The sequence below is a fragment of the Anomaloglossus baeobatrachus genome, chromosome 3 (assembly GCF_048569485.1).
Source record: "Anomaloglossus baeobatrachus isolate aAnoBae1 chromosome 3, aAnoBae1.hap1, whole genome shotgun sequence".
In the NCBI taxonomy this organism is placed as follows: Eukaryota; Metazoa; Chordata; class Amphibia; order Anura; family Aromobatidae; genus Anomaloglossus; species Anomaloglossus baeobatrachus.
In genome coordinates, this window is record NC_134355.1 from 590,276,847 (window position 1) to 590,287,090 (window position 10,244).

At 48.1% G+C, this 10,244-nt stretch overlaps 6 non-coding genes across 6 annotated transcripts; 2 read left to right on the forward strand and 4 right to left on the reverse strand.

Moving 5' to 3' along the window:
* Positions 1–5,590: 5,590 nt before the first annotated feature.
* On the forward strand, positions 5,591–5,663 carry TRNAA-AGC (transfer RNA alanine (anticodon AGC)). The gene has a single exon. It is a non-coding gene; the product is annotated as a tRNA-Ala (tRNA).
* Positions 5,664–5,769: 106 nt separating this feature from the next.
* On the forward strand, positions 5,770–5,855 carry TRNAY-GUA (transfer RNA tyrosine (anticodon GUA)). Its single transcript is given in 2 exon segments — positions 5,770–5,806; positions 5,820–5,855. It is a non-coding gene; the product is annotated as a tRNA-Tyr (tRNA).
* Positions 5,856–6,939: 1,084 nt separating this feature from the next.
* TRNAA-CGC (transfer RNA alanine (anticodon CGC)) lies at positions 6,940–7,012 on the reverse strand. Its single transcript has one exon. It is a non-coding gene; the product is annotated as a tRNA-Ala (tRNA).
* Positions 7,013–7,422: 410 nt separating this feature from the next.
* Positions 7,423–7,508, reverse strand: TRNAY-GUA (transfer RNA tyrosine (anticodon GUA)). Its single transcript is given in 2 exon segments — positions 7,423–7,458; positions 7,472–7,508. It is a non-coding gene; the product is annotated as a tRNA-Tyr (tRNA).
* Positions 7,509–9,685: 2,177 nt separating this feature from the next.
* Positions 9,686–9,771, reverse strand: TRNAY-GUA (transfer RNA tyrosine (anticodon GUA)). The gene is given in 2 exon segments: positions 9,686–9,721; positions 9,735–9,771. It is a non-coding gene; the product is annotated as a tRNA-Tyr (tRNA).
* A 99-nt stretch (positions 9,772–9,870) lies between these two features.
* TRNAA-UGC (transfer RNA alanine (anticodon UGC)) lies at positions 9,871–9,943 on the reverse strand. The gene has a single exon. It is a non-coding gene; the product is annotated as a tRNA-Ala (tRNA).
* Positions 9,944–10,244: the final 301 nt, after the last annotated feature.

Consider the following 10,244-nt stretch of genomic DNA (forward strand, 5'->3'; position numbering starts at 1 on the left):
TTGAGGTAAGGGCTGACCATTACTGGCCACAATTGTTAAATCATCATCTGGGCCATGGTCAATGTCTGAATCAGCCCAATATCTTTTGTACAGTTTGTGGGGGATGGTTGTTACCTGAGACCCCGTATCCAGGAGGGCATTCAAAGGGATCCCATCCAGCACAATGGGAAGGACCGGTCGTCCTCCCACATACTTGCTGCGGCTGGGGTTTGAGCCGGGCTTCCTTACACCTGGGGGTTGGCTCCTGGCCCCAGGCTCAGCCCGTTTAAAGGACAGCGTCGTGCAATGTGGCCCGCCTGGTTGCAGTGGCGGCAGATCGGTTGTCCTGTTGAATCATACCGGTCTGTGTCTCTGCCTCGGGTCGGCGAATCCTCCTCTGTCGCATCCATGGGACGTCCTCTGGGCTGGAGGCCAACTCGATTTTTGCAGGCGAGGGGGTCATTTGTAGAGACTGCACGGTCTTGGCAAGGGCAGCCACAGTCTTGGTCAGCTCCTGGAACTGCTGTCTGAGCTCTGCAGTGGGATCCTTATCCAGGGACTGCGCCTCAGCCCCTGCAGTGGCTCGTGTTGCAGGCACCACCCCGGGGTACGTGATAGCAAGAGGCCGGAGGGGTACTGGGGCATTCGGTGTAGATTCTCTCAGTACCCTGATGGCCTGGTCCTTAAACTTGGCAAAGTCCAGAGCAGGGTTCTGCAGGACCAGGATACGCAGCTGGGTCCTGTGGGCATCTGACAGGAGCCCCTCTATGAACTGCTCAGTTAGGAGTTTGTCTTCTTCACGTACACTCTCTGGATCCACCTGTTTAACTGCTTTCAGGGCCTCCTGCAAGTTTAAGGCATAGTCCCTTATGCTGTCTGTGGCCCGCTGCTTGCACCCAAAGAATCTCATCTTTATCTCTGCTGCGGTGCGGGTGTCAAAAGTACTCTTTAGCTTGGCCAGTATCTGGGCTGCTGTCCCTTTATCTGTATCAGGCCAGGACTTCGCTTCACGCTGGGCTGCGCCGGCTAACTGTCCCATTACTATGCCCACCTTCTGGCTCTCAGTCAGAGGATACACCCGGAACAAGCTGTGCAGGCTTTCTCTGAAGTCACTCAAGGTATGGGACTCCCCGGAGTACTGCGGCAGCCATTCTGCTCCCGGTATGTACGGCATGGTGATCGGCATTACCGGCGCTACAGTGGGGGCTGGGGCGACGGCAACTGGGACTACTTCGGCCGGTGCTGCGGCGCCTTGGGCGATGGCAGCCACCTGCTCTCCCTCGGAGTCGGACATCTTCCTCCCCCTTAGTGAACCTTACCAGGCTCCGTTCACTTTTCAAATTTTCCTCTGGGTCGCGCGGGGTTAACAGCGCTCTGCTCTGATGGCGCGCTCCCTTCGCGCTCTTTGTCAGGCACGCCCCCCTTCTTCCTGCGCTCGGCGCGGCTAATGGCGGCGGCAATTTACAACCAGTACACAGTCTTTTACACAGTTCTTCAGGCGCACAGTACCCGGTGGGACCGGGCACGAAATCCTGTTCGTGACGCCAAAGTTGACTCGCCCACCCCAGGGCTATGGGACACCCGGTGCCGGGCCGGACTAGTCCGGTGGTAGTCAGTGGTGGCTGGGCCCGGCTCCGTGGCCCTGGTGGGTGTCAGTAGAATATGTGGCTGATGACTTTAATGTTTGTGTTCGTGACGCCACCTGTGGTATGCGGCTATTAAGCCGCCGCTGCTGTGTGAGGCCTCCGGGATGATGTTATGATGTTATGGCAGCAATGGTAGTACTGCTCCCCACAGGTGGAGCAATGCCCGGGGCACAGTTGGTGCTTGTGAAAGTCTATGGTGCTGTGTGACTAACACGGTGCAGGGCCGACAAGCAATGAAAGAAACAGGCACAAACAGTAGTCTCTTTACCTTCTCCTCTTTTACTCGGCAGAAACTTAGTCCAGGGAGACCGTCACAGATGGTAAAGATGATCCGGCCGGCCTGGAAGTGCCTGGGGTGATCTTTGGCCAGTTGAGTATGAGGCCTACTCCTTAATCTTTCTCTGCTGTTTTAGGACACTGCACTTTGGGTTTGCAATTGCCCTCTTGCTGCTGGGACTTGTTGTTCGTCCCCTTTTCTGTGTGGTAGACTGCGCAGGCCCTCTCTGGTGCTTCTCTGCTGGAGCCCACACCAGGCCCTTGGGATGAAGTTGTACCTTCAGATTGCTTCTGGGACAGGGGGCTTGCAGCTCTCCTGCCCTCCGGATTCAGCTACCAGGGATGGATTTTATGCCCTGGCAACTACAGACTCCGATGTCCGAGTCTCTGCTGTGCCTCTCTGCTCCCCTTGCTTCACTGGGCCAAGCTATCCAAGCTCTAGGCCCCAGTTTCACAAGGCAGCACTACTCTGCGTCTGCACTCTTTCACTCCTGTCTCCAGACTAACCACCACTTCCTCCTTCCAGCCAGACTTAAGGAATGCTCCCTGAAGTTCCAGGTTCAGAGCTCCCCCTGCTGGCCGGAGGGAGAACTGTGTTGAGTGTTAACTTACTGGCCAATAGATCTCCCAATTACCTCCAGGCTCAGCATTAACCCTTTTGGGAGGGCAATGCTGTTGTGGCGACCAGGTCCTGGGGCGCCACACAGGCAGACGTGCTGCAAATATCTTTACAATAGTGTGAATAGACAAAAGTACAATAGCCACGTTTAGGATGCCACTAGGTACACTGACTGTTTGCTAGAGTAATGGCTTAGTTAAAAAGAGTTTGAGTGTGCAATGCAGGCAGACGTGCTGCAAATATCTTTGCACTAGTGTGACTAGACAAAAGTCCAATAGCCACGTTTAGGATGCCACTAGGTACACTGAGTGTTTGCTAGTATAATGGCTTAGTTATAATGAGTTGGAGTGTGCAATGCAGGCAGACGTGCTGCAAATATCTTTCCACTAGTGTGACTACACAAAAGTACAATAGCCACGTTTAGGATGCCACTAGGTACACTGACTGTTTGCTAGTATAATGGCTTAGTTATAATGAGTTGGAGTGTGCAATGCAGGCAGACGTGCTGCAAATATCTTTGCACTAGTGTGACTTCACAAAAGTACAATAGCCACGTTTAGGATGCCACTAGGTACACTGACTGTTTGCTAGTATAATGGCTTAGTTAAAAAGAGTTTGAGTGTGCAATGCAGGCAGACGTGCTGCAAATATTTTTCCACTAGTGGGACTACACAAAAGTACAATAGCCACGTTTAGGATGCCACTAGGTACACTGACTGTTTGCTAGTATAATGGCTTAGTTAAAGAGAGTTTGAGTGTGCAATGCAGGCAGACGTGCTGCAAATATCTTTCCACTAGTGGGACTACACAAAAGTCCAATAGCCACGTTTAGGATGCCACTAGGTACACTGAGTGTTTGCTAGTATAATGGCTTAGTTAAAAAGAGTTGGAGTGTGCAGAGGACAGGAAGGTACAGTGGCAGGGTTGTGGGTCTCTGGGTAGAGGAATGGAAGCCTGCCTTTCTATCCCTCCTAATGGGGAAATGCAGCGAGGAAATCCCTGACCTTAGCTACACAGACGCTGTCTCTGTTTTCAGGACCTGTCACCTATGGCTCTGACCCTGCCGGTTTGAGCCCTTAGGCTATGTGCGCACTAAAGATGTGAAGTTTCTCAAGAAACTTTCTCGAGAAACTTCTTTGAGTGAAAGATTTCCGGACCTCCGGAACAAATCCGCGTCGGATTTGCCGCGGAATTGCCGCGATTTTCCCGCGGGTGGTTCCCTGCGGATTTTTGCAGGCTGTACTGCAGAAATCCGCAGGGTACCCGCGGAAATAATGGACATGTTCATTTTCTCGAGAAAGTTTCTCGAGAAAATCCGCATGCTGAAATTTCTCGAGAAAAATCCGCACCAGTGCGCACAGCTTTTTTTTTTTGCCATAGAAATTGCTGGGAAATGTCTGCACAAAGATTGCAGACATTTCTCAAGAAATTTCCGCGGCAAATCCGCTGGCAAATCCGCGGGTAAAAAGCTCTAGTGCGCACATAGCCTTAAAAGGACTGATAGAAAGTGCTCTCCCTAAGCTGTCTAGCGCTGTGTATGGAACGCATACAGCTGTATCGGCGATAGGACAAAGGACGGAGCTGCGACAGTGATGTCTGACACCAAGGACGGAGAAGAGATAATGGCGTCCGGACGGGCAGATACTCGTTTTTATAATGCAGGGACATGTGACATGGACATCCTATCACACATGCCGTTGCTTCTCTGGCTAAAAGTCCACTTAGCTGTGTGTGTGTCTGGGATTGGCTGACATGCTGGCCCGCCCCACAAGACGCGCGCGCTTAGGGAAGGAAGACAAGGAAAAAAAAAAAAATAGCGATCGCCATTATACAAAAAGCAGTGATCTGAAGGCGCTGTTCCCACACACTATACACTGAAATGTCATAATAGTGTGAGTCACAGAGTGACTTACACTATTACAGCGGAAAGCCAGCTAGGGATTAGCTGTTTTATTGCTGCTAGAACCGTTCTCGAACGTTTCTAAAACTATCGAGCTTTTGCAAAAAGCTCGAGTTCTAGTTCGATCTAGAACAGGCCCCAAAATCACTCGAGCCTAGAACTGGAGAACCTCGAACCGCGAACCGCGCTCAACTCTACCCATAACATGCGATGCCAGCAAAAGAGACCATGGTTCCTGGGAAAACACGTCTAAGCTCCTTCCCTCTATCGTCAAAGAGCACTTTAAGAAAGGTCTCTTCTGTTGTATCTAGGGAGTTCAAAAGATAGGTAGCGAGCAACAGGGCTTTTTATTGGAAGAGCAGATGAAAGCCAACGAGGAATCTTCTTCCCCTGTAGCATCCTACTCAAGCAAAAGTTGCCCACTTCCCTGGGTGGGCTTGAACCACCAACCTTTCGGTTAACAGCCGAACGCGCTAACCGACTGCGCCACAGAGACTCAGATGTCTAGCCTTCCCACATGAACTCCCAGCCAGGCCAGGCGCAGGTTCCTCAGGGGAACCTTTGAACATGATATGACAAAAAGAAATCAGCAAAAACAAAGAGACAATTGCCGGTGCTCAGTAGAGCTCAAGTTGCCGACAATAAGATCCTGCTGTCAGATTCCATCCCATAGACACCCTCCCTTCTAGTCACTTTTCAAAAGTCAGTCAATAAGTAAAATTCTCCTCAAGTTAGTAGCATCCAGCAGCAGAGTGGCGCAGCGGAAGCATGCTGGGCCATAACCCAGAGGTCGATGGATCGAAACCATCCTCTGCTAAGAGATCATTTTTATAGAAGTCGCCAAATCTCTTCTGTCAACACAAACGCGTTTCTGATCAAAAATATAAACCAAAGGCCCAAATCCCTGCTCATCGCATGCTGATGGACAAAGAAGAATTCCCCACGTCACAGCATTTCCTATAGCCCGGGTGTATTCATAAGCCACTCGTCACCCTATAAACTCCTCCGATGATCTTCTACTATGGCAAAATGGTATCCACACTTAAAAAAAAAAAAAGGGATCTATTTTTCAGAAATCAGTTGCCATGTAACAATGCAACTTCACACCTGACTTTATGTGAAAGCCACCACAGGGTGTGGGAAGAAAGTAAAGGCAAGTCTACCATGCCGGGGGGATTAGCTCAAGTGGTAGAGCGCTCGCTTAGCATGCGAGAGGTAGCGGGATCGATGCCCGTATTCTCCAAAGCTGATTTTGTTTTTTTCACATGGTAGTAGAGAGTTTCTTTTTACCTCATGCTCAAGGCTCCAACAGCTAAAACTAGGAGGCTTTCATCCGTGAGCAAAACAAGCCTTCGATAGCTCAGCTGGTAGAGCGGAGGACTGTAGCAGTAAATTAGCAATCCTTAGGTCGCTGGTTCAATTCCGGCTCGAAGGAATTTTTGGTGTATTCTATCGGATGGTTCATCCTCCTGGTCAACACAGCCCAGCTATGCTCCTTCTGTCCATCTACAACAGGTCTTTTAGAAAGGTTTCCTCCGTTGTACCCGAGGAGGTCAAAACAAAGGCAGAGAGCAACAGAGATTTACTTGTTGGGAGAGCAGCTCAGCTGAAAACCAACATGGAATCTTTTCCACCCATAACATGCGATGCCAGCAAAAGAGACCATGGTTCCTGGGAAAACAGGGCTAAGCTCCTTCCCTCTATAGACAAAGAGCACTTTAAGAAAGGTCTCTTCTGTTGTATCTAGGGAGTTCAAAAGATAGGTAGCGATCAACAGGGCTTTTTATTGGAAGAGCAGATGAAAGCCAACGAGGAATCTGTTTGCGTCTCTGTGGCGCAATTGGTTAGCGCGTTCGGCTGTTAACTGAAAGGTTGGTGGTTCAAGCCCACCCAGGGACAATGGGCTTTTTTGCTTAAGTAGCAGCCTATGTACGAGTGAAGAAGGTTCCACGTCGTCTTTCAATTGCTCTCCCGACAAATAACTCTGTTGCTCGCTGCCTACGTTTTGAACTCCCGAGTTAGAATGGAGGAGACCTTTGGAAAAGAGCTCTTTGTATGTGGACGGAAGCAGCTTAGCTGGGCTGTGTTTATTCAGGGGCGATGGTCTCTTTTGCTCGAGTAGCATACTACGGGTGTAAAAGGTTCCACGTTAGCTTTCGGCGGAGCTGTTCTCCCAACAAAAAACTCTCTGTTGCTTTTGTGCTTACGTTTTGAACTCCTCAGGTACAATGGAGTAGACCCTTCTAGAAGAGCTTTTTGGAGGTGGACAGATGGAGCACAGCTGGGCTGTGTTTACTAGCAGTATGAGCCCTCCGATAGAATTCGCAAACATCCTTTGAGCTGGAATAGAACCAGCACCCCAAGGATTTGCTAATTTACTTCTACAGTCTTCAGCTCTACCAGCTGAGCTATTGAAGGCTTGTCTTGGCCTTGATTGAAAGCCTCCTAGTTTTAGCTGTTGGAGTTTTGAGCATGAGGTGAAAAGGCAATCACTGCTACCATGTGAAAAAAATCAGCTTTGGAGAATGCGGGCATCGATCCCGCTACCTCTCACATGCGAAGCGAGCGCTCTACCACTTGAGCTAATTCCCCTGGTGTGACAGTTGTGCCTTTAGTTTCTTGCCACACTTCTTAGGGATTTTCTTATCATGTCAGGTGAGAAGCTGCATTGTTATATGGTATTTTTTTTCTGTAAGAATAGCTTTTTTTATTTTTTTTTTTTAAGTGTGAGTTCCATGTTGCCATAGTAGAAGATCATCGGAGGACTTTACAAGGTGAAGGGTGGCTTCCAAATACATGCACGCCTCTTCCAAGCAAAGCCTTTACATATCTACGGAGAAGACAAAAAACTCTCTGTTGATTTGTGCTTACGTTTTGATCTCCTCACTCCTCAGGTACAACGGAGGAGACCTTTCTAGAAGAGCTGTTTGTAGGTGGACGGAACGAGCATAGCTGGGCTGTGTTTACCAGCCGGATGAACCTTCCGATAGAATGCGCAAAACTCCTTCGAGCTGGAATTGAACCAGCGACCTAAGGATTGCTAATTTTCTTCTACAGTCCTCCGCTCTACCAGCTGAGCTATCGAAGGCTTGTTTTAGCCTTGATCGAAAGCCTCCTAGTTTTAGCTGTTGGAGTTTTGAGCATGAGGTAAAAAGACAATCACTGCTACCATATGAAAAATAACTTTTGGAGAATGCAGGCATCGTTCCCGCTGCCTCTCGCATGCAAAGCGAGTGCTCTACCACTTGAGCTAATCCCCCTGGCATGACAGGCCTGCCTTTAGTTTCTTGCCACACTTCACGGTGATTTTCTCATCATGTCAGGTATGAAGCTGCAATGCTATATGGCAATTTTTATGTAAGAATAGCTTGCTTTTTTTTTTAAAGTGTGAGTTCCATTTTACCATAGTAGAAGATCATCGGAGGAGTTTAAAAGGTGAAGGGTGGCTTACAAATACATGCACACCTCTTCCAAGCAAACCCTTTACATATCTACGAAGAACCGAGGGGTAAGCAATAAAAAACCCCTTAATAGTTTGGAGACGAAAGTTGCAATGTAGCACAATATCAGTCTCAAGCAGAGTCATTGACCTTTTCGGTTGTGGTGCTCAAAAACTCGGATTATAGCAAATGCTGGGACGTGGTGAATTCCTTCGGGTCCTTTAGCACGTTATGACCAGGGATTTGGGCCTATAGTTTTATTTGTGATCAGAAATGCGTTTGCCGTTGACAAAGGAGTTTTGGTGAAATATAATGATGACCTGTATAAAAAGAATCAATTAGCAGAGGATGGTTTCGATCCATCGACCTCTGGGTTATGGGCCCAGCATGCTTCCGCTGCGCCACTCTGCTGCCGGTGGTCTGCTCGTTGAGAAGGTCTATTTATTAACTGACTTTTCAAAAGTGGCTAAAATGTATTTGGTCTTTGTGATGAAATCCATCAGCAGGAGCTTATTGTCGGCGCTTTGAGTCCTCCTGAGCATCAGCAATTGTCACTTTGTTTTTGCTGATTTCTTTTTGTCATATTATGTTAAAAAGTTGATCTGAGAAACCTGTACCTGGCCTGCCTGGCTGAGAGTTCCTATAAGAAGATCTGTTTGTGTCTCTGTGGCGCAATTGGTTAGTGCGTTTGGCTGTTAACCGAAAGGTTGGTGGTTCAAGCCCACCCAGGGACGATGGTCTTTTTTGCTTAAGTAGCAGCGTATGTACGAGTGAAGAAGGTTCCACGTCGTCTTTCAATTGCTCTCCCGACAAATAACTCTGTTGCTCGCTGCCTACGTTTTGAACTCCCGAGTTAGAATGGAGGAGACCTTTGGAAAAGAGCTCTTTGTATGTGGACGGAAGCAGCTTAGCTGGGCTGTGTTTATCCAGGGATGATGGTCTCTTTTGCTCGAGTAGCATACTACGGGAGTAAAAGGTTCCACGTTTGCTTTCGGCGGAGCTGCTCTCCCAACAAAAAATCTCTGTTGCTTTGTGCTTACGTTTTGAACTCCTCAGGTACAACGGAGGAGACCCTTCTAGAAGAGCTGTTTGTAGGTGGACAGATGGAGCATAGCTGGGCTGTGGTTACTAGCAGGATGAGCCCTCCGATAGAATTCGCAAACATCTTTCGAGCTGGAATTGAACCAGCAACCCAAGGATTTGCTAATTTACTTCTACAGTCTTCGGCTCGACCAGCTGAGCTGTTGAAGGCTTGTCTTGGCCTTGGTTGAAAGCCTCCTAGTTTTAAGTGTTGGAGTTTTGAGCATGAGGTGAAAAGGAAATCACTGCTACCATGTGAAAAAAATCAGCTTTGGAGAATGCGGGCATCGATCCCGCTACCTCTCACATGCGAAGCGAGCGCTCTACTACTTGAGCTAATCCCCCTGGCGTGACAGTAGTGCCTTTAGTTTCTTGCCACACTTCATAGGGATTTTCTTATCATGTCAGGTGAGAAGCTGCATTGTTATATGGTATTTTTTTTCTGCAAGGATTGGTTTTTTTTTTTTTTTTTAAGTGTGAGTTCCATGTTGCTATAGTAGAAGATCATCAGAGGACTTTACAAGGTGAAGGGTGGCTTCCAAATACATGCACGCCTCTTCCAAGCAAAGCCTTTACATATCTACGGAGAAGACAAAAAACTCTCTGTTGATTTGTGCTTATCTTTTGATCTCCTCAGGTACAACGGAGGAGATCTTTCTAGAAGAGCTGTTTGTAGGTGGACGGAACGAGCATAGCTGGGATGTGTTTACCAGCCGGATGAACCTTCCAATAAAATGCGCAAAACTCCTTCGAGCCGGAATTGAACCAGCGACCTAAGGATTGCTAACTTTCTTCTACAGTCCTCTGCTCTACCAGCTGAGCTATCGAAGGCTTGTTTTGGCCTTGATTGAAAGCCTCCTAGTTTTAGCTGTTGGAGTTTTGAGCATGAGGTAAAAAGACAATCACTGCTACCATGTGAAAAATAACTTTTGGAGAATGCGGGCATCGATCCCGCTGCCTCTCGCATGCAAAGCGAGCGCTCTACCACTTGAGCTAATCCCCCTGGCATGACAGGTCTGCCTTTAGTTTCTTGCCACACTTCACGGTGATTTTCTCATCATGTCAGGTATGAAGCTGCAATGCTATATGGCAATTTTTATGTAAGAATAGCTTGCTTTTTTTTTTTTAAAGTGTGAGTTCCATTTTACCATAGTAGAAGATCATCGGAGGAGTTTAAAAGGTGAAGGGTGGCTTACAAATACATGCACACCTCTTCCAAGCAAACCCTTTACATATCTACGAAGAACCGAGGGGTAAGCAATAAAAAACCCCTTAATAGTTTGGAGACGAAAGTTGCAATGTAG